Genomic DNA, 24,579 nt, shown 5'->3' with positions numbered 1-24,579 from the left:
TTAAGCGTTTTGACTCAGATGAATAGTATAATGTTCTCAAAAATTTTCCTTAGACTACATAATAATAAAACCGAGGCACAAGGTAAGCTAAGTATAGGATCATGTTTGTAGAAATGAAATGTTGCTGATTATATTCACATGCTTAAATAGAAATGATCTAGTAAACAAACTAAAGAAAAAGAAAGAAAATATGCTCTATTTTGTGCCTTACGTTTTATCTTTTATTTAGTTTGTTGTTTGTTGTGTGATTTTTTTTTTTCCTTGAAATATAACTGTTCTTAGTGAAGAGAGATTACAGTTCCTGAAAAGTAGAGTTGTTACTGAGGAGAATTCCTCCTCCATTCTATGGCAAAATGATGTGCAAAAAATGTTCTTGGAAACAGAAAAATGAACTATTACATCCCCTTTAGCTGGCAGGGAAACTGCCAGATATAGATATTTTATAAGTGGAAATATGTTCAAGATATTTATTGGAAGATACCCTACATAGTCCCTGAATTCCTGAGAATTTATTAACATGATTTGTTTCCTCTTCTTTGGAAAAAAGCTGTTCCACACTCTCTAACCTTTTGATGTATAAGGAAAAAAATCCTACTTTATCACCCAAATTTTGGGTTTTCTTGAGGTTACTCAAGGTTATGTAAATAGAGCCAGTGTTTGCTTGTTTATGAGAAGGCTAACTGTAAAGAAAGGGATCTCCTTTACAGTGTTAGAGACTCTTTTTTCCTCTGAATGAGGAGTGGCCAGTGTGATGCTTTCACTCATTTATGTCTGACCTGGAGCAAATAACCATAAATCAAATGATTAGGTCAAGGCCTTTTGATTTTCTGTGCTACCACTTATTCATATTTGTCTTTGATAAGGGCATAAATGAAAGGTTATTTTAATACTAAATTATCAGAATAATCTCCAGTACAAAATATTTAATAACCCATCTCTTGGCTATATGATCACTTATACATTTTTCTGAGAGCCTATTTAACCGTAGGTTTTAAAGCCTTTGAAAATTTTGAGTAAAAGGGAAAAAATGCAGTTAGTAAAAAAAAAGTTTTTAAAAACTCAAAACAAAATTGATATTCTCAGGGAATAACCTAGCATACTTTAAAAGTAGAAGTAAAGTAGTACAGAAGAAGGAGCTTCTGGAAATAAAAAATTTAGAGCAGGAATGAAAAATTTAGTAAAAATTGGAAGATGTTAATGAAATTTTCTAATAACTAAAACAAAAAGCCTAAAAGATAGAGTATTAGAGAAAGAATAAAGGATATCTAGGTATATGCCTAGGAGTGGATTGCTGGGTCATATAGTAGTCCTATTTTTAGTTTTTTAAGGAACCTCCATAGTGGCTGTATCAATTTACATTCCCACCAACAGTGTAGGAGGGTTCCCTTTTCTCCACAACCTCACCAGCATTTACTGTTTATAGATTTTTTGATAATGGCCATTCTGACTGGTGTGAGGTGATACCTCACTGTAGATCTGATCTGCATTTCTCTGATAATTAGTGATGTTGAGCATCTTTTCATGTGCTTTTTGGCCATCTGTATGTCTTCTTTGGAGAAATGTTTATTTAGAGCTTCTGGCCATTTTTGGATTGGGTTGCTTGTTTTTTTAATATTGAGCTGTTTATATATTTTGGAGATTAATCTCTTGTTGGTTGCTTCGTTTGCAAATATATTTTCTCATTCTAAGGGTTGTCTTTTTATTTTGTTTATGGTTTCCTTTGCTGTGCAAAAGCTTTTAAGTTTAATTAGATCCCATTTGTTTATTTTTGTTTTTATTTTCATCACTCTAGGAGGTGGATCGAAAAAGATCTTGCTGCGTTTTATGTCAAAGAGTGTTCTGCCTATGTTTTCCTCTAAGAGTTTTATAGTGTTTGGCCTTACATTTAGGTCTTTAATCCATTTTCGAAAAGATATATGCACCCCAATGTTCACTGAAGCACTATTTACAATAGCCGAGACATGGAAGCAATCTAAATGTCCATCAGCAGAGGAATGGATAAAGAAGATGTGGTACATATATACAATGGAATATTACTCAACCATAAAAAAGAACAAAATAATGCCATTTGCAGCAACATGGATGGACATAGAGATTGTCATACTGAGTGAAGTAAGTCAGACACAGAAAGACAAATATCATATGATATCGCTTATATGTAGAATCTAAAAAAAGGGTACAAATGAAGTTAATTACAAAACAGAAGTAGAGTCAGAGATGTAGAAAGCAAACTTATGGTTACGAGGGGATAGGGGGAAGAGGGATAAATTGGGAGATTGAGGTTGATATATACACACTACTATATATGAAATAGATGACTAATAAGGACCTACTGAATAGCACAGGGAACTCTACTCAATACTCTGTAATGGCCTATATGGGGAAAGAATCTAAAAAAAGAGTGGATATATGTATATGTATAACTGATTCACTTTGCTGAAACTAACACAACATTGTAAATCAACTACAATAAAAACTTTAAAAAAAAGAATAAAGGATAGAAGAAGTAGATGGTCAAGCTAAGAGATCTAGTATACAACCAACTGCCCTTTCCTAAGGAGGCTAGAGGTTATGGAGAAAAGCAAAATAGAGACAAAATACAAGGAAATTTCACATAACCAAAGTCATGCTTTTCTAGATTGAAAAGTCCTAGTAAGTATTCAGCACAGTTAATGAGAAAGACTCATGCTGAGCCTCTTCATTGTGAAAGTCCAAAATACTAAGGAGACATTGAAGATCCTAAAAACTTCCATAGAGAAATAAAACAGAATACGTATTCAAAGGAATAGGAATCAGGATGACTCAGGTTTGTAAACAACAATGGTAACTAGTGGACAAAGTATCAAGCCTGTCTTGGACAATAACTTTTCAACCTAGATTCAATATCAAGTTAAACTGCACATTACACATAGAGCCAGAATATGACCATTTGAGATATGGAAGTTCTAAAAACTATATCTTCCAAGTATTCTTTCTCACGAAGGGAACAGATGATCCCTACAGTGAAAGGACAGAGAGGAAGATGAAAGAGGAAGAGTTGGGATCCAGAAAATAGTGAGTGCACAGGCTTTGGAGATTTTAGAATGATGGTAAAGGGAAATGCTATGGCAACAGCTGAGCAGCAGGCATAGTGCAACAATGGCCTAGGCTGGAGAAGAGGAGGGAGTGCTCCTGGAGCAAAGCACTCAACAAAAATAAAAGGAACTGATGGATTAGGAAGTGTGTCTGATTATATTGGGAGGAGTTTTATAGTTCAGTCAGAGAATTTGGGGAATAATTAGTGATAGGTGTATAAAAAGGCAAATTAAAAAAATAGCAATTAATTCCAGGAGAAACAAAATTTTAGTTCATGATGTGGATCAGCTGTGGATAATATTTAAGTCACATTAATATGAGCTATGACAATTGATATAATATTTGTGGTATTAGAAGGGGTGATATTGGGAGAGGTAGTAACAGAGTAAGAGAAAGATTGCCACTATAGGAATATAAAGCAGCTAAATCCTCATCTTTCATAACAGGGAGCTGATAGATAATATCTGAAACTGTCACATCAAGTAAAAGATATGTAAGCCTGTCATTTAAAAATAGGGAGACAAATACCAAAAAAAAAAAAACCAAAAAAAAAACCAGCTAAAGAGGACTGAAATTAGTTTCCTTTGGAGACAGCCTGGGGAGGTCTGAATGGGTATGCTAGAGACTCCTTTTTTTCATTTCAGTATTACCTTTGTAATGTTGTAGCATTACCTTTAAAGCTAGATACATGAATTATCTTGATAAAAATGCAATTACATTTAAAATAATAAAAGAGGATGTGGTTAACCTCCGAGGTTTTGTTCTGATTTGTCTTTGTCTCTGGCCATCGTGCCCCTGAGTTTATGTGGTAGTCAATTATTTGCTGATACTGGTTTAGCGCTCTGCCAATGAAATGCAAGGAAGTGGTGTGGAGTTAGTAGCCAAGTTAATTCTGGCTCTGCCATCTTTTTTATGTCCTTGTGTTGTGGACACTCAGAATTGCAGGATTTACGCTACCCGCTGCTGGCAGCGCCGCAAAAAGAGCCCTCAGCTGTCAGCCCCTGTGGGGATGGCCAGGGCTGAAGAGAATCAACCCGAGACAGCTTGCCAAGTTGCTTCATTTTCCTGGGCCTCAGTTTCTCTCATCCTTTTTTCACTTCACGGAGTTGATCTGGAAATCCCATCACAGACTCACATCCGTAGAAAAATGTTGTTGTCTGTATGGGAATAAAAAGACACCGGCAAATATAAATTTGTTACCTAAATGGCAAGCTCTATCCAGTTGTGAAAAGTATGGTTATATCAACTTGGAAGACACTTCCTGGAGTAGCACAGGTCTAAATACTTTGGGTAGTTATTGTGTTACACAGAGGAGGAGAAGAAAGGAGCAAGAGGAAACTGATCTTCTCTCTTCAACATTCTGGTGTAGAGTTTGAGGCAGCCACTGAACCCAATGCACAAACATTGTTTTAAATTACTAGTTAAAAAAATTGTGTCCTCCTGCTGTAAGCACAAAAACTGCTACGATTACCACCACATAACTATAATCTAGAGTTTAGGCCTGAAGTCTCTTCTAGGTTAGATGCACAAGCACATTTAATCAAATTGTCAAGTTGCTGTTTTCCTGAGCAGCCCAGGATTTTCCAAAAGGGGAGGCAAGTGACTAGGAGAAAGGCTGGAGGCTACACATCCTCAGTGAGGTGCTATGTCTGCCAATCACAGAAAATTAAAAGTTGAATGAGACCCGCAGCTGAGAAATACCAAGTTAGGTCAGATTAATAACATGTGGTAAGTAGTGATGATTCATATAGCTGAGCTTCATCTCTGGCCTTCAGGGAATAAAGAGCTGTCCAAATGAACAAAAGAAGCAGCTGCTAAATTGGTAGCAAATGAGGGAATGTAAGGCTTTCCAGAACTCAGACTTCTTGTAATAGATAAAGGAGCACGCAATCATGAGCCTGTCTTCTTGAAATTAAAATGAAATTGACTTTAATTTTGTATTTTCAAGTAGCAAAGTGATTACTATAAATCTTGAACATGAATATAATTTCAAGTATTTTTTGTATTATCAAATTGTTTTCAAAAAATACAGATAAGTGAAAAAGAAAATAACTAACAAAATTTAGTATATATCTTTTCAGAACTTTTTCTACTCATAAACCAACTTTCATCAAGATATATACATGATTATACAGTATTTATTAATTTTTGCCTAGCTGTTTTACTTTTGAATGTCAATTTCATTCTTTAAGGACAAACTTAAAATGCTGCAAATGTGGCAGGTAACTAGAATATCACTGATCATTTATTTATGAGATTATTTGCCTTGTAATGCATCAGAGATATTTTTTATCTTTTTAAAATTTTTTAGGATAGAACATAGTGTTAACCAAACCTAATATGGGATCTCATTATGAGTTGTAAAACAGCTAAGCTTAAGAGCAAGCATAGCCTTTTAATCTATCATTCTAAATGAGGGAGATTTTCTGAAGCATCTGTGATATCTAGTTCATGTGAATATGATACGAATAGCTTATTATTTATCCAAGTTATAAACCTGATAAAGTAGTCTCTACTCCTTAGGTGAGTAAATTGGGTAATAGTATTTTTAACATGAAAGTAGGTTTCAATATAAATATATTATTAAGAACTTAGAATATGTGTGTTTTCTAGACTCCCAACTTATGTTTCACTCTAAGAAACATGTGGTTACTATATAGATGTCGATACTGCATGAATGTGTTCTCCAAATACCTCTTTCCTGAATACCAGAGGCTCTTAGCTGACCATTGTTTTTCTTTGAAATAAAGGGCAGTAACTAGGTTAATATATTCTGGGATACAAAAAAAAAGCATTGGTAAAATTCCTGCTTTTTCTACTAATAGATTTCCTTGTAATACAACTTTAGCTTTACTTGAGGTGTGATAGAGATAGGATTAGTTTGTGTGTGCATTTGTATATGTAGCTGAATAAAAAAATAGCTCTTGGGTGATTATCTTCTCCTGGTTTTCTACTGTTTCCTTTCTCTTTTTAAAAATAGGATTCTTGAACATTAGAAGGAAGTTATTCTTTTATCTCTTTTACCCAAATTACCTTTCCTCCTCTCTGCATTGATGAGTCAGGATCATATGTGATCATTGATCAATTCATTCAGTAAATTGATTGATGGCTGTGTGCTAGGTGACCCAATGCTTTCTTTGAAATTTAATGATTTCTTTGAAGAAAAACTATGTGAAAAATAGTGAAGAAATTGACTATGTGAAAAATTTCTTCATTTTTATATTAGGAGCAGCAAGAAGTAGTTCATATTAACTCTTCTTCAATTAATGACATCCCAGATATAAAAACAGTAGAATGTATAATACATCAATGTCCTTCAGTCAAGATTGCAATCAAAGTTTTGTGTGTGGTATTGTTTATTGATATGAAATATATCAAGGACATGCATTTATTGTTTTTACCCATTTCTTTAAGCACTAATGTATTTTTGAAAGGCTTTATGCTTCAGGATATATTAAGATGACATGAAGTCCTGTAGACTACTGAAATGCTTTATTGATTTCAGTTCATATATTATGACATTTGTCCTAATTCTCAATATCATTATGAATAAAAAACTAATGAATTCAGCAAGTTAACTGAGAAGTTTGCAATCCACAACACACAGTTTCTTTGAATAGTTTTGAATTTCACAACATGAGAACATAGGCCCAGAGGGAGCTAGAAAAGATGAGGGCCAACAGATGATGGAGTATTGGATTTTGGCCCTGTGTGGATTTCAGGTCCTAATAGTGAAAAAAGGAAAAATGGGACACAGTTTATATATAGTCTTCATGTGAGATGTCAGTGACACTTAAGTTTACTTTAAATAACAAATACCTTTTGCATGCCATTTAATGTCTTACCAGTGCTTTTCTCAGAAATGTGAATCATCTCTGGGTGAGTCCCTAGTTTGAGGGGGTTCCAGTCCCCAGCCTACCTGCAGGGAAGTCAATAGCCATGTGGTGTTAATAAAGCTGTTTTCCTTGGCTGTGCCTTTGACTGACTGTGGAAAAGTGATGGGTAGTGAGCAGATGGAGGGCTGCTTGCATTCTGTTCGTACAGTGGGCTGAGGATGTATATTCTGGCACTGCTTCTTTCCTTGAATGTTCTGCCAGAGCATTTCTGCCTGAACCCACTGAGACCAAAGATGCCATGTTAGAGAGAAATTCCTTTTCCAAGCTGGATTAATCATTGACATTTTCACTGAATTGCAGTTCTTGGTGACTGTGGTGGAGAAGCTGTTGAGAAAGGCTTGTATGTAGGGATTGCCTGTGACTCCCCTTCCCCTCTTTTTCTCCACCTTTAGTCATCCAGTCCTATGAAATTGATTTTTCTCTCTGAGAATCAATTGGCAATAGACATGGCCTTCAGATAAAGATTAAAATATTAGCTTTATTATTACTAAAGCTGGATTGGAAAGTGAAGCTTGAATTTGTGATCAGGATGAGACTTCCTGATACTTTACCCCAGGTCTAGATCTCAGGGCTTACCTGGGGAAACCACTGCATGGCATACAGCCTGCTCAAACCCCTGAAATAAAACCTGGGAAAAGGGGTATATAAAGAGATGGGCCTGATAGCCTGCCTCAAAAAGGAAGGAGGTCCTGCCATTTGCAACAACATGATGGACTTTGAAGGCATTGTGCCAAGTGAGATAAGCCAGACAGAGAAAGACAAATTCTGTATGATCTCACTTATATGTGGAACCTAAAAAAGCCAAACTTACAGAAACAGAGAGTAGAATGTTGGTTACCAGGGGCTGGTAGAATTGGGGAGATGTTAAAAGAGTACAAAATTGCAACTAGAAGATGAATAAGTTCTGGAGAGCTAATGCACAACATATGAGTATCTTTAACAATACAGTATTATATATTGGGTTAGCCAAAAAGTTTATTTGGGTTTTTCCATAAGATGTAATGGAAAAACCCGAACGAACTTTTTTGGCCAACCCAATACTTCATAGTTGCCTAGAGACTAAATCTAAATGTTCTCACCACAAAAAAGAAATGATAGTTATGTAATGTGATAGAGATTTTAACTAAAGCTACTTAGATGGTAATCATATTGCAATGAATAACTGTATCAAATGAACACAGTATATACCTTAAACTTATAAAATATATCAATAATTAAATAAAATAACTTAAAAAAGGCAGACCCAGGGCTCTGATATGGTTTGCTTACTGTACGGACTCAGTTGGGAGGAGAGCAATGATCTCTCTGATGTGTGGGTTTGTCCCCAAAGCTCACTTCTTTTTTTTCAGTGTCACCAACTGGAAGTCACAGTCCAATATTTTCTTTTTTTGTGGTGGTGTTTTAATTTTATGGGTTATTGGTGGGAAATATGGAGAGAAGGAAAAATAGTGTACTCCCATATTATTCTCCTCAGTCGTCAGCTTAGGTCAGGCCTTCAAAGTATCTACATTGATATTTATGACTATTCTGAATGCACTTAATATTACCCACCAGAATAAGTGTTCTTTTATAAGCATGATCATATCACCACTCAGTTAAAATTTCCCAGTTGGTTTTCCATAGTTGCTTGGATATAATCCAAAATCCTTGCTATCTTGCCACAGTGTCCTAGGCAGCTTATAATCAGGTTCCTGACAAACTCTTCAGTCTCATTTTTCATCACACTCTCCTGGTCAACTTTTGCCTCAAGCTTATCAAACTCTTTTCAGTTTCCCAAACACCCACCCACGTCTTTCTCTGCTTCTTTGCCTTCACTTTTGCTGTTGCCTTTTCCAGAAATACCTCCCCCTCAACTTCCTTTTACCTAGGTAGATCTTACTGAGTCTTCACAGCTCAGCTTAGGCATAACTAGCCCCTGTTGGATACCTTCACCCCTTCCTTATCCAGAGTTTTCATTGTTTTAATGCTTGTTAAATTCTCAAATGTTCTTTACAATAAGAACTGCCTTGATTATGATAGCAATAGGCAAGCAGATTATTTATAAAGTTCTTGGTAGCTTTAGGATATTGGAACAATGCTTTCTCAAGAAATAATATGTTTGTTTTTCTGTAATTCTTTCAAAATATAAGTAAGCTGATTTTAATGAACTTGTCCTAGAGTTTGTGAAATAGTCCTAAAAATGGTAATAAAAATGATACTTTTGTTATTCAAATTTTGAGATATTCATTAATGATTTCCAAACACTCATGAAGACAAACGTACCCTGGCCCAAAGGTTTGGATGGTGTGATTGTGAACTGGGTTTCTTAGGAATTTAGTTACATGCTGCATCAAGGAGTAAAATGAAGGGATCATCATACAGGAAACAGAGAATATGTAATGTTAGATTATTCTAAAAGGCATCCTTAAACCTTTTGGGGAGGTTAAATATTTAACACAAAAGAAAAGCTGCACAACCTGTGAGAGTCAAAGAGTTAAGAGCTAATTTGTTGCTCTCAGGTTGAAGTGGAAAGCGACTGCCTGTTTTAGCCTTTTGACCTAACATTAAATCTCCTCGGGGAAGAGGTAAAATGATTTGGGGGATAACTTGACTCGTTTATCTTTGTGCTCAATTTCATCCAAACAGGTAAAAATATTTGCCTGGTGTATATTATGATATGATTATCTGACGACTGAAAAATGTGGACTGAATTATAAAGACTGGATTTCTAATTTTTAATAAAACCTTCACTGTTTCACAGTTTTTTTTTCCCCTAACTTACAAAGAGCTTTTATAATCATAAGAAAGTGGCTTTATTCATCCATCCTTTATAAATACATACTGAACACCTATTATGTGGTGGGCAAAAAAATCATGTACACATAAAAGCATTCTATGATTTGGTATATAGGAATATAATTACATTTATTGCTATTTCCAAAAATTTCTTGTTAAATTCTGTTGTGATCAGAAAACGTGCTCTGTAAAACCTCGATCTTTTAAATTTATTAAGAATTACTTTGTAGCCCAACACATTCTGTCCTGGTGAATATTCCATGTACACTTGAAAAGAATGTGTATTCTGTAGTTGTTGAAGGTATAAATATGTCATTATATAAAATGGTAGATACAGGTCTCTTTTATCTTTGCCTTTTTAAATCTCTCATTGTTCAATAAATTACTGAGAGTATTTTTACAGACTTCAACTATTATTGTGAATTTGTCTATTCCCTGGCTTACAGCTTTTTTTTTTCTTTTTGTATGACAGTTGAGAAAACTACCCTGTGAAAATGTATGGCAGCTTTTAACATCTTTCACACAATAAAGATAGTAGTCAGTAATTACAAGTATTAAACAGTGATGAAATACTCTATGGATATGCCAGTTCAAGTCACTATATTCATTCAGACATAAAACCATTTTAGAACTTACTTTGTGCCAGGTCACATGGTAGATACAGATAACAGACATATTCTCCACCCTTGAGAATCTCCTTCCCCAGATATATAAGTAAACCATCTAAACACTTACAATATTATATATTCTACAACAGAGAAAGTAATCATTACAAAAGATAATGCTTATGTAATTGTCAAATTCTATTTAAATAAATCCAAATTTATTCTAATACCTCAAATTACATTTAGACATTCCATGCCTGGCATAATGAGAAATATCTTAGTGTTATAAAAAACTGTTGGACTTGGTGCTAGAGGTGAGTTTGAATCTAGACTCTGTCATTAACTGTTTGTTTAACCTTGGGCAGTTGCCCAGCTGAATCTGTTTCCTCAATTATAAAATGAAATAAATATTAAGACATGTATGAAGTAGTTTTTAAGATTAAGTGAAGAATGTTTAAAAGAACTCTGTAAAATGCTACCAAGTATAAGATATCATTAATAATTCTAATGTAGGTTGTGTCATGGTAGTTCCAGTTCACAACATGTGAATTGATTTATCTATTAATAACATAGTGCTTACCACTCATATTTTTTCACTTTGGCTTTAAAAAGCAGTCAATTCAATAATATACTCAGATAAAATGTGTACTATATTGGAGTGATTAGAATTTGACTACACTGCTTATAAACTTAGCAGTTTGTCTGCTGAGAGCTGAGGCTTCTGTAGCTAGGAAGAACATTAGAGAGAACCTACTCCACCTCCCTTAGGATCAATAACGATACAGACTCAAAGCATTTAAGTGACTCTCCCAAGTTTGCACAGTTAGGTCGTATAAGGGCTAGGTAGAACTCTTATCCAGATGCATGGACTCTGAGACCAATGTGATTTTCAATATACAATACTGCCTTTCTGGTTTGTCTGTAGTTGGAAAGTATATTCATAATACTGTAACTTATTACATGACTTCTAGTATAAAACTCTGGTTCCAAGAAACTCTAGTTTCATATTAAGTATGCTATAAAACTGATATAGATGAGCTTGGAAATATACTAATGGAACTGAACTCATGAAAAATGTCAAAGTATTTGCTCTACTACACACAAAATGAAATGGTAATTATCTTAACTGTTTTGAATAAGATTTCCAACTTAACTGGAAATGTGTAGATAAGGGATAATTTAGAGGAATTTTTATGACTTGACAGCTCATTTAGATATATACCACCATCATCTTATCTAAAATTTAATGAGACTGAACTTGAACCTATCCATTCTTTCAAATGAGTTTTCATTCTCAACTCCTTATAATCACTATCATTTCAGCCTTTTAAGATAGAAATCTTATGATATCTTTGATTTTTCTTTCTTTCCCTTGATTCCTATTTTTAGTACTTTAGGCCTTAATTTTCCTTCTGCCCTTACTGCTTCCTCTCAGTTCTCAGGTTTAAACTTTAGTAGTGGCATTCTATCATCTTACCTCTGGATTATTAGAGGACTGGGCTCCCAGTACTTTTCTGTGAGATAAATAGTCCTAAAATATTGCTTTCATCTCTTCTCTTAAAAATTCATGTTTTTGGGCTTCCCTCATGGTGCAGTGGTTGAAAGTCTGCCTGCCGATGCAGGGGACGCAGGTTCGTGCCCCGGTCCGGGAAGATCCCACATGACGCAGAGCTGCTGGCCCCGTGAGCCATGGCCGCTGAGCCTGCACGTCCGGAGCCTGTGCTCCGCAACGGGAGAGGCCACAGCAGTGAGAGGCCCGTGTACCACAAAAAAAAAAAAAAAAAAAAAAAAAAATTCATGTTTTCCTAAAGTCAACGATTTAGCCTTCAGACCACTGCATAACCTGTGCCAGTCTTATCTGTTCAAGTACTGTATCCTGTGGTTTCCCCCCATACACACTCCTAATTGTCCTCCTTGGCTACCACATACAATGATGCCCTGCCCTCAGAACAATTTCTGCCCACTGACAGCATCCCATCTCCAGCAACTTTATCTCTGTTTGATGGCTTCCTCCTGCATCTGAGAATTTGCTCAGCTGCAGGCAGGTACAACCCAACGCAACTTTCATGCAATGGTCAGGGCTAGAAATCAGTGCAATATGTCCCAGGTTCCCCATCCTTGGTGTTGGAGTGAATGATTCTGAAGTTTTTCCACATGCTATCTGTATAAGAAGAACAATGCACCCCCCCAACTCGAACCCCCTCCACCCCAACACCACCTCCTCGCCAAAGATATCACATCCTAATCTCTAGAACCTATGAATATGCTACTTTACACGGTAAAAGAGACTTTGCTGATGTTATTAAATTAAGAATTTTAGGATGGGGAGATTATCCTGAATTATCTAGGTGGTCTCAATGTAATTATAAGTGTTCTTATCAGGAAAAAGAGGTAGGCAGGAGAGTCAGAGAAAGAGATGTGGTAATGGAAGTAGAATGATGCCATTGCCTGAAGGGGGCCCTAAGCCAGGGAATATGAGCAGCCTCTAAAACCTGGTGAAGTCAAGGATTTCTCATACAGCCTCTGGAAGGGATACAACTCCATTGCCACCTTGGCTTTAACCCTATAGGACCCATTTTTGTACCTCTGACCTCCAGAATTGTAAGATGATAAATTTGTTTTAAGCCACCAAGTTTGTGGTAAATTTGTTATAGCAGCGATAGGAAGCTAGTACGGTGTCTCAGAATTCTCTAGGAGAATTAAGCTACAGTTGGCTACACTTCATTGGCTTCTGTCCATTCTCTGTGTCACTTTCTCTCCTTCCTCACATGTGCTTCCAAGCATCACACTCAAACTACCTCCTGCTCAGGGTCTGCTTGTGGAAAAATCTGAACTAAGACATCATTCTCATTTCTGTCTTCCTGCTTTGCCAGCTTTTTTCTTCCTGCTCAGAAAGCTCCCTTTCTTCTTCTTTCCTTCAAGTTCCATTTTCTTCAAGGCCAAGCTTATGGGTCACTTCCCTTCTCCTACTCCAGCCCACAAAATCCTCATCTTTTCTTACCTTCCTTTGCTCTGGTCATGAGCATAATTTTTATTCTCTTAATGTTTTACATGATTTTTCTTTTTACCCATCCAATCTACATTTAAGATGCTGAAAGTCTCATTTCTTGGGAGAATGGACCATGTTAGATGGATGAGGCTACCTGAACTGAATAAGAACTTGAGTAACTCTAAGTCAGACTTAAAGGTAAATGTTTATTGAGGGTCTTTTGTATTCTTCCAGTTTGGAACAACAACAAAAGGCCCTCTCCTGAATTCCTGCCCAAAGAGATCTTACATACTTGTGCGTTTGTGTATCAGAACACAGACAACAACAAAACAAATAAGTAAACTATATAGTATAGTAGATGAGGATAATGGCTAAAGAGAAAACTAAAGCAGGAGAAAGAGTATTGAGGTGGGTATGTGATAGTTTTTAGATCATGGGTCAAGGGAAGGTCTTTCCTCACTGAGGAAGGTGAAGACTTGAAGGAGGAGAGGGCGTAAATGCAGAGGATATCTTGGAGAATGTTTAAGGCAAAGACAATAGTAGAGAAAAAACCCTAGACTGAAACGTGCCTAGTGTGTTTGAGGAACAGAAAGTTCCTCAAACTCTGTACCACAGTAAGCAAGGGGAAAGCAGTAGGGGATAAGGTCAGAGAGCTCATGGAAGCCAGATCTATGTAGGGGAAATATACTTCCCAGTTTGCATAGAAGATTCCCAGTTTATGCCTTTTGTCCTGGTATAGTTATCAGTAGTGCCTCTTTTTTACTCTGCTCTGAGGCCATTGTAGGGCTTGGCTTCTATGCTGAGCATGATAATAACTCATGGAAGGGTGGTTTCTCATCAGAGGAATGGCATGATTTGATTTACACTCTGTCAGGATCAATCTGGCTGCCATATTGAAAAAGAGAATAGAGGAGTGCTTCTATTTTGGGGGTGGGGAAGGAAGCAAGGTCATCAGTGGGTGTTAAGAGAGGCAACAAGATGTTGGAAGTTTGAGGAGAAAGGTGTGGAATGGCTGGAAATTGAGATTTGGTGGGTCTGCAAACATCGGTAATATCAAGTTCAATGCTACGACCATGAGGGTGAGTGGTTGAGGTAGCATGAAGGATGACGTCACTGGGGGAGAAGAGGGTCAAGATACCGAGAGCCAGAGTGTTGGAAGGACAAATGTATTCACACAAATATAATTAGACTCATTTTACAAGATCTGTATGATAAAGTAATGGCAGTTAACAGTAAATGCTCTCTGATACAGAATATAATTTCAGATGTGATTTTCTGATATGCTCTTCAAATGCCATCTGCAGATAACTAGAAGAGAATTAAAGAGTGTTAAGTTACAAATGGAGGCTCAAGGGAGGCAGTATGGTGCAGGATCAATTTTTATGTCAGCACAATAGAGTCACTTAATAAAATGTCTCCCCTGTAGTTAAAATTCAGCTGTACTGGTTCATTATAGCTCTCATCTTGTGAAAACAACTGGCAACAAAAGAAAAAAGCATTGGATTTAGTTTTCCAGTATAATTGCACACTATGATTTAGTTTCCAGTCAATTTGTTCTGAAAACTTGGAAAAATAAGCATAGCATAAATCAGTAATGGTAAGATGTGGGAAATCCTGATGATGGTAAAGATTGACATCATCTTTTATAATTTACTGAATTATTATAAATTGTAATTACAGGGTCTGTGTGCTCTTCATGGCATTATGCTGTTACAGTCATAAGCAACCCTCTGAGGTAGGTGTATTTATCCTCATTTTAGGTGACACACTAAATTTCAGAGAGGTTAAATGAATTGCCTGAGTGACTCCACCACTTCTGTCTGATTCTACATTTATTTATTTAATCAACAAATATTCATTATTCATTATGTGGCTATGCTAAACACCAGGGTGGACAAGAAACCCTCACAGTCCTGGCCTTCATATAGGTTATACTCTATCAGGAGAAAATATTTGTGGAACATGCACATATTGTAAAATTATACAAGAATCTATTACATTCATGCTATCAGAGAAGAAGGATTTGACAAATTAATCGATTTACTAGACTCTAATCTCAGAGTTTATGTTGCTTAAACCCTCTCTGCATTCTGAAGCAGCACTGTCCTCCTGCTGTTGGCAGGGGTATAAACAACTATAAACCTTCATGGCATTTGGAGGCCAGCACCTTCTGTTTTGAGGACATATTGGAAGAGACATGGAGAAATGTTCCCTTATGGCCTTCGAGTGTCTGTCAAGGAGTACATGTTTAGGGAAATGAGGTGTACTGTGTTAGGGTGAAATGCCTATTCTAGTGACAGAAGCTCCCATGTGTTTCTTAATGTGTTTTGTATGTGTACACGTGTGTGTGTGTGTGTAGTATGGGAAAACATCCAAAGTGATGGGCCCAACAAAGGTCCCTCTCCTGGCTCTAAGGATAGTACTGGTAGAAAATATGACTGGAGAATTATGTAAGACCTTATCATAATCACATCCAAAATGTTGGTTTTCATCATAAAAACAATGAGAAACCATTGACATTTGTTAGGATCGCTCTTGTTGCACTGAGGAAAGGAGACTTAGAGGAGAAATAAAAGTGATTTGCAAGGAAACTAGCTAGTAAGAGAAAATGGTGGCTTGGACCAGGGGAATGGAGATAGAGATGCAGAAGTGTCTATTGATCTAATATTTAGGAGGTAAAATAAACAGACTCACTGATAAATATATATGAGACGATAAAGGAATGGAGAAATCCATGACCACTGTATAAGGATGGGCGGTGGCGCCATTTCTGAGATGGGAAACTCTGGAGGAGGACCAGGTTGGTGTGCAGGTTAGGGCTGTGTTAACCTTTGGGGAAGAAAAAACTTTGAAGTGTTGATTTTGAGGTGATTTTGGGAAAATTGAGTGGAGATGCCAAGTAATCAATTGGTTATAAGGGTCTGAATTTCAAAGAAATGTACATGTATGTGCGAGTCACCCATGTGTAGATGGTAATTGAAGTTACAGACACAGATGAGCTTGCCTAAGGAGAAGGTACAAAGAGAACTTGACACTGATAACTTAGTGTTGAAGAGCACTGATATCTCAAGGCTAAGCATTTCTCACTATTCCCAGTACTACAAATTTTAGTCTAAATTTGCCATCGTCTCCAACCTGGCTTACAGCATCAGCCTCCTAATTGTTCTGGAAGTGACAGTGGAGAACCAGTCGGATACCAACTGTCTTAGTCAGACTGGTGTCTTAAATAACAAAAATTTTTCCTTCCAGTTCTGAAGGCTGGGAAGTCAAGATCAAGGTACTGGCCAATTTGGTTCCTGGTGAGAACCCTCTTCCTGGCTTGCAGATGGCCACCTTCTTGCTTTACCTTCACATGGCAGATGAAAGCTCTCTCATATCTCTATTTATAAGGGCACTAATTCCATTCACGAGGGCTTCATCCTCATGACCTAATTACCCCCCAAAAGCTCTGCCTCCAAATACCATGGCATTGGGCTTCAACATGTGAATTTTGGGGGGTGTAAACATTCAGTCCATTGTATCAACATGCCCTCTGCACCCTGAGGTACTCAGTGTGAGCCATGTCTTGAGAGGGACACAGAGAAATCGGTACCTTCAGACAAGTTAAGGCCAAGATGACGAGGGGGAAGCTAGGAAAAGAGAGCGAGTACTCAGAGGAATTTTCTGATTATACAAAGGTAATTCCTGATGGCCCAGTGACAGGGTTTGAAAGGTGGAGCAGGTGTGATTGGAGTTTTTGATATTAACCAATGAAAATAATGAAAAGTATGGCAATTTAGTGTCATCAGTCTCTTTGAGGGAGAATACTGGGCTGCGTGTCTAGATAACATTTTTCCAATGGCAAATTTGAATGTAGTTCTTCTGCATTTCTATTCATCAGTGTTCCAAAGTCACCAGACATTTACTGAGTAACTTTTTATGTTAGTAGTTATCAGACTTCACTGTGCATGAGACACACGTAGGGAACATAAACGTGTGGGCTTCCATAGTCCACCTGAAAGTTTCTGTTTTGGAGCATGAGGAGTGAGGCCTGTGAAGTGCTTGAACACACTACATGACACCAGGGCAGGTGGTTTGCCTCGCTCTGTGAGGCAGGCACTGTGCTAGTCTGGTGGAGCACATAGAAGTAAGAGACGTTCCACGCTCTCAGAGGACTTAAAACAGTTTCAATGTCTGGGCTAACAAAGCCTTTCCAGCACTTCATAGAATATTTATTTGAGATTAAGTATAATTAAAATATGCAATATGTAATACAAATGCCTTTTGCACCTATGTAAACTTTCCTGTTAGATCTTTATTTTAAATGATTCTATCATTATTTTCAGTTGTTACTATATTACACAAATATGGGATTATATCACCATCTGATGTTTAGAGTTTCTGAACATTAGCACGAAATGACTTTGGCATTCCATATTTGGTTATTGTGCCTTTTAAAAGGGAATAACTTGGGATCTGTATTTGATATCTGGTGGGTTTCTGATTGATTATTATCTTAACTATTCAGACATTTTGAGACAGCTCATTCAAACTTGGTTATGTTACAAAGACAGTTTGATGAAAACAGAGTAGTTTAACAATTGTATATTTGATATTCTTCTCCAATAAATTAGTTACTTTACCAACTGAAATCTAGGTCGTGCTCATTCTGAAGGAATTGTCTACACATATTGATGGAGGAACTATATTTTTTTCTGTCATGACTCAGATTAGAAGATGATAGGATGAGAAATTTCATACTAAATATGGATTTAAATGTTATTCATTTAAAATTCCTTGGAAAAATAACTCTAGTCATTAAATATAAATGATTACCAGGAAAACAATTTCCTTACTGGGAAGAAAATGTTTATTTCTAGTTCTGAGGAACTCTTGATTGACCTGTCTCTAGAGAGGACCTGGTGAACTGACAAAAGTTGGACAAAGTGAAGTCTGATTAGTGAGCAAGGGTGGTGATAGAGAAAATAGTCCAGACATCTGGATAAATGTATCTGGGAAATGAGAGAACCAATAAAATAAAATAATAACCGTGTTTCCAGTGTTGAAAGAGAGAGCAAATGTTGTAAAACTGATGAACTGCATTTTGATGAAAATTGTTGTGTTGCTTTCAGACATAGTAGGCTTTGTTCTCATTGGCGGAGTTGTCCAGAGACTAGAAGAGGGCATGGGGGTCGCTGCAGGAAGGGCTGTGACCTGCCTCTGAGCAGGTGGTCTGCGGCCTGGCCCAGTGAGCTGTGGGTGAACACATCTGACATTCAAGGACACACCTTATGTAGATAATCTGCAGGTGATTACAGCATGAACCAATAATATATAGTCTCAATTAAAATTCAGTGCAATGTGTTTCTAAGTAGGATGTATTTAATAAATTGGAACATTCATTATTAAATTCTCAATCTTTTACTATTTAATTGACAAATTCACTACTAAACATGGAATGCTGTGAGTATTGTACATACTGAATTCCAGTCCTTTCTCCTCCATCTGCTGTGTCTGGTTCTAAGGCCCAAAGAGTACAGGTCCATTACTGCCCCTGCTTTGAGTTCCCCAATAGAACATGACATAACAAGTCTATGGGGATTAACTGCTCACCCACAATATTACTGTTAGCCTTATTGTCTCCATCTTAGTTTATCTTTATGGGAAGCTTTGAATCCTTTAGGTAAGTCTATAGAATAAACTTCTGATTACTTTTTTAAATCCGGGAAAGATAGCTAAAATAAATGCTAGATTATTGTAATTTATTTTAGGCTGAATTTTACATCAGTATAAGATTATCTCTTTGAATGAGAATGGGAAGCTGTGTAACTTTCCTTAGTCTATTTTAGTCATTTTCATAGTGTGATTTCATTACTGTTTTCAAAATAGTGCAAATTACAAAAATGTCAAACACACACACAAAGGTAAGTACAAAAGGACATTCCAAATTACAATGGAATGTAATGACAAATTACAATAGAGTAATACTATACTGGATTTTTTTATGCCATGGTTTTTGTCCAGTAGCATTTGAAATCTAGTCTTGACTATAAATGTATATATGAAAACTTTGTATATTCATATTTTTTATATATCACAGTGGAAAATATATGAACAGTTGGTATGTATTATGTAGTCAAATAATTATGCAACCTTGCACAAGTCACCTAACTCTCCTGCCAGAAACATTTTTTAAAAGGTCATTCATTTAGATATTTCCTCAAATTGTTTGATATTGCCTGTTGAATCTTTGGTGTGACAAAGATTTTGGAATTATAAATTTTGAGTGGACTTTCAGGTTTTCAAATATAGTAAAATTAAATTAGATTAAAAAATTCTTTTATGAGATTATTCTCAAGGAAACTGAGGCTCAAAGAGATTAATATGCTAAAGTTACACAATGAGAGTCTGAGATTTTAACCACCACTTTTTTTTTTCTAGTGTATTTTTTCCTATTTCTATCTCCTGGAGCTTTCAAAAACTGTAATAGTAATCAATTATTCAAGTTAATACTCATGATATGTTGCCTATGTGACCTTAGACAAATAAAAAAATCATGTTGTTTTATAGAGAAAGACATCGTTAGTTATTTAGGTCATCATTCCCATCACTCTGCGTACTGATCACCTAATAGGAGCTTACCGTGGCAGGAGAAAGAAAATGGGTTTTGAAGGAAGACAAATTTTGGTTTGGAACCTCTTCTGTAAAATGCAAATAAAATGCACTTTTCAGGGCTTTTGTAAAAATTATAGACAGAGTTTGCAAAATTATTGAATCCAGCACGCATTTTACCTCCCTCTACCACTGGCTTCCATCTCAGGGTCCTCTCTCAGAAGCACATCACTCCTCGTCAAGCCTAAATTTCTCTTGTTAAGGCAAAGAGAAATCCAATCATCCTCAAGGAAGTGTTATAGTAATTTTTTTGTGCTTTCAAAAATATTTGCACATTAAAAGAGGACAGAATGGGAAGGGAAAATTTTTTTTTTTAAAGCTATTGGTAATGGTGGAAAACCAGGAACCAGGAAGATGAAAACCAGTTTCCCCTTCCTGGTGTTGTCCAAGCCAGCCCCTGAGCCATCTGCTGGTGCACATGTCAACCCTGTTTGAGGTGTAATGATTCTGATCAGGAAAGAAGCAATGAGATGATAGCACTTATCTTCAGTTTAAGGAAACCAGAAGTCTAAATTACCCTTCCAGTTGCCTAAACCAACACCAACAAATAGCAACCATGTAGCAGTTCCTTCTTTATGAGCTATAGTCTTAAAAAATAGTTTGGATGTGTAGTTGTCTAGCTATTTAAATCTTATAAGAACATGGAATCAGAGAAATAAGCTACATTCCTTCCCATTTTTCATTGTGTATTCTGAGTCCATGAGGCTTGCTGGTGGTTTTGCTAGGGCTACATTTCTGATAAATACTGAGCCATTATTCTCAAAGGTCAGCATTTATTTGTGGATGCAAAGCTTTGTGTAGCATACAGGCTGTTAATGAATGTAAAATCCTTTAAGCTTTTTGACTTTTCTTTCCAAACTTTTGGCACCACTTTGTGTATTTGATGGCATGGTTTACTGTTCTTGAAAAGGAACTCAGTGGTCTGGGGCTGCAACTAAACTTGGAGAGCTTGGTATAGATCTGGGTTCTAGGGCTGCAAATAAACTGTCTTTATGTCATCCAAACATTGAATGTAATGGTAATTTTATGAAAGCAAATAAATCCAGAAACCAGAACAAGCTTTAAAACTCACAAATATATAAGATTTTAGATGGAAAGAGGTGCCTATTTTAACTGGAAGCATTTTTTTGCATGAAATATTTTGAAAAATATACAAGTTATCAGTTTTTCCAAAAATTTTCACAAGAATATTTTTGCAAAAGTTCTACCAAGAGCGTGTACATATTTTACACATGTTTCCATTATGTGATGGGAAGGCAAACAGTGGGTTTGAAAGCCAAGGCCAGTGGAGATGATTGTGAAAACTTGTTGTGTGTCAGACAAATGTGGGATTACACAGAAAACTTGTGTTTTGCTGAAAGGTTTGTTTACGGAATCTTCCTACTATAGCTCTGCTCACTGAGTTAGATGATTTCTAGGTAGTTCAATCTGGAATTCTCCAAAATTTTACCCTTATACATAGCTCCTAGGAGAAATCAGAATCCTGTCCTCCCCTCAATTAGAGTCAAGTGCTCTCTCTTATCTTGGTTATGTTTTCTGATTAAAGGAATTTTAGAAATGATATCACAGAGACAGCATATCTGTGGCTCAAGGCTTTTGGAGTCAGCCTAAGACTGAATCCCAGCTCTGCCTTTGATAGGCTTTATCACAGTGAGCAAGTTACTTGATATTGGCAAGACTCAGTGTGCTCATCTGAAAAATGGAGATAATAATATTTTGTACCTCCCAGCATTTTCATGAGAAATAAATGAGATTTTGCATGTTAAGCATGTAGTAACTGGAACATATTAGTTCTATAAATGATGATAGTGGTGATGACAATGATCTAAATTAATACATTAGCATTGTAGACTGTTTTCAAGTTTGTGAGAGCCACATGTCATTACATTTTCTGGTCTTCCAAGATATAGAATTGACTTAGAATGGTACTAGTGAATGATTCACAAATGAGAAAGGTGATACATGGTAAAACATACCAAAATCAATTTTTTCACACTTTAATCTTTATAATAAAGAGCCAAATCCGAGCTATTATTTATAAATTTTTAATATTCATTCCTCTAAGAACTCAGTATTCATTAAGTAGCACACATCATTTCCTTTGTTAGTAAAAAGGAAGTTAAACGTTTTAGAAAGTTAAAAATGTAAAGAAATCATATGTAGAGTTAAATGAATAGTTATCCTTTACAGAATTACACTTACTTAGTTAACAGGTTTAATTTAAAGAGGTAGAGGGAAGGGGAAGAGTGAAATAACTACCCTTGAAAATAAAATCAACTTGGCTTGTTCAAGTTCCCAAATTGTCTTAGCTACTTTAGTAGCATTTAAGAAACAAATGGTGCCATTTGCCTCTGCAAATCAGGAAAGTACTTGTTATTTTCACCTTACGTTCCTTGTGTTGAAGGGCCCCCATTAAACAACTAAGTTCCTGTTTATGATTTGAGTCAGAAACCCTTGGAAGGTGGAAGTCTGTCCATACACCTGGGACTGCTACCTCCCATTAAGTGCCAGCCATCTAGTGTTGGTTGAGTCAATTGTAAAGTGAGGTCTAGATTTTCTAAGAAAATTAATTAAAGCACTGGTTTGGTAAAAGAGGTTGAGATAATTTGGGACAAACAGAGATTAGGATACACACTTACCATCTGTCTGATTTATGTGACAAGCAAATCCCTCCAGCGTTTCTCAGGAAATTGACTATAAATCTAATAAAGAAATGATTGCAAAATGATTGTATTTTGGTAGATAGTGCTTATCTATACAAATTTTTATTGCAATTAAGACATAAATAGGATTGGTTCAAGATGGCAGAGTAGAAGGACATGTGCTCACTCCCTCTTGCAGGAGCACTGGAATCACAACTAACTGCTGAAAAATCATCGACAGGAAGACACTGGAACTCACCAAAAAAGATACCCCACATCCAAAGACAAAGGAGAAGCCACAATGAGACAGTAGGAGTGGCACAATCATAATAAAATCAATTCCCATAACTGCTGGGTGGGAGACTCACAAACTGGAGAATACATACCACGGATGTCCACCGACTGGAGTGAAGATCCTGACTCATGTAAGGCTTCCCACCTTGGGGGCCCGGCAGTGGGAGGAGGAATTCCTAGAGAATCAGACTTTGAAGGCTAGTGGGATTTGATTGCAGGACTGGGGGAAAAAGGACTTCAACAGGACTGGGGGAAAAAGAGACTCCACTCTTGGAGGGCACTAAAAAAGTAGTGTGTGCATCAGGACCCAAGGAAAGGAACAGTGACCCCATAGGAGACTGAACCAGACCTACCTACTAGTGTTGGAGGGTCTCCTGCAGAGGCAGGGGGTGGCTGTGGCTCACCGTGAGGACAAGGACACTGGCAGCAAAAGTTCTGGGAAGTGCTCCTTGGTGTGGGCCCTCCTAGAGTCCACCATTAGCCCCACCAAAGAGCTGGGTAGGCTCCACTATTGGGTTGCCTCAGGCCAACCAACCAACAGGGAGGGAACCCAGCCCCACCTGTCAGCAGATAAGTGGACTAAAGTTTTACTGAGCTCTGCCCACCAGAGCCACACCCAGCTCTACCCACCACCAGTCCCTCCCATCAGGAAGCTTGCACAAGCCTCTTAGATAGCCTCATCCACCAGGGAGCAGTCAGCAGAAGCAACAAGAACTACAATCCTACAGCCTATGGAACAAAAACCACCTTTACAGAAACATAGACAAGATGAAAAGGCAGAGGGCTATATACCAGATGAAGAAACAAGATAAAACCCTAGAAAAACAACTAAATAAAGTGGAGATAGGTGACCTTCCAGAAAAAGAATTCAGAATAATGATAGTGAAGATGATCCAGGACCTTGGGAAAAGAATGGAGACAAAGATCGAGAAGATGCAAGGTGTTTAAAAAAGACCTAGAAGAATTAAAGAAAAAAGGCCTAAAAGAATTAAAGAATGAACAAACAGAGATGAGCAATACAATAACAGAAATGAAAAATACACTAGAAGAAATCAATAGCAGAATAACTGAGGCAGAAGAACGGATAAGTGACCTGGAAGACAGATGGTGGAATTAACTGCCATGGAACAGAATACACAAAAAAGAAAGGAAAGAAATGAAGGCAGCCTAAAGGACCTCTGGGACAATATTAAATTCAAGAACATTTGCATTATAGGGTCCCAGAAGGAGAAGAGAGAAAGAAAGGACCTGAGAAAATATTTGAAGAGATTATAGTTGAAAACTTCCCTAACATAGGAAAGGAAATAGCCACCCAAGTCCAGGAAGTGCAGAGAGTTCCAGGCAGGGTAAACCCAAGGAGAAACACACTGAGACAGATAGTAATCAAATTGACAAGAAACAAAGACAAAGAAAAATTACTGAAAGCAACAAGGGAAAAATGACAAATAACATACTAGGGAACTCCCATAAGGTTAACAGCTGATTTCTCAGCAGAAACTCTACAAGCCAGGAGGGAGTGGCAGACATACTGAAAGTGATGAAAGGGAAGAAACTACAACCAAGATTTCTCTACCTGGCAAGGATCTCATTCAGATTCGATGGAGAAATCAAAAGCTTTACAGACAAGCAAAAGCTGAGAGAATTCAGCACCA

At 36.9% G+C, this 24,579-nt stretch overlaps 1 long non-coding RNA gene across 3 annotated transcripts in view; it reads left to right on the top strand.

Annotated features, from left to right (window-relative positions):
* LOC111175257 (uncharacterized) overlaps positions 1 to 24,579 on the top strand; it is a 323,793-nt gene that overhangs the window by 260,752 nt on the left and 38,462 nt on the right. For 2 of the 3 annotated variants that reach the window (XR_016388717.1, XR_016388719.1), the window contains exon 5: positions 1 to 24,579. This exon is cut by the window's left edge and continues 51,078 nt beyond it; it is cut by the window's right edge and continues 25,062 nt beyond it. The exons of the other annotated variant lie outside the window; for it this stretch is intronic. This is a non-coding gene — a long non-coding RNA (uncharacterized LOC111175257). 3 annotated transcript variants of the gene reach the window in all.

Source organism: Delphinapterus leucas, chromosome 18 (assembly GCF_059928025.1).
Source record: "Delphinapterus leucas isolate spDelLeu-1000000601 "Yukka" chromosome 18, BTC_Dleu_Yukka2, whole genome shotgun sequence".
Lineage (NCBI taxonomy): Eukaryota > Metazoa > Chordata > Mammalia > Artiodactyla > Monodontidae > Delphinapterus > Delphinapterus leucas.
The sequence above is the reverse complement of the archived record's forward strand: the minus strand, read 5'-3'. Positions and strand labels throughout refer to the sequence as shown.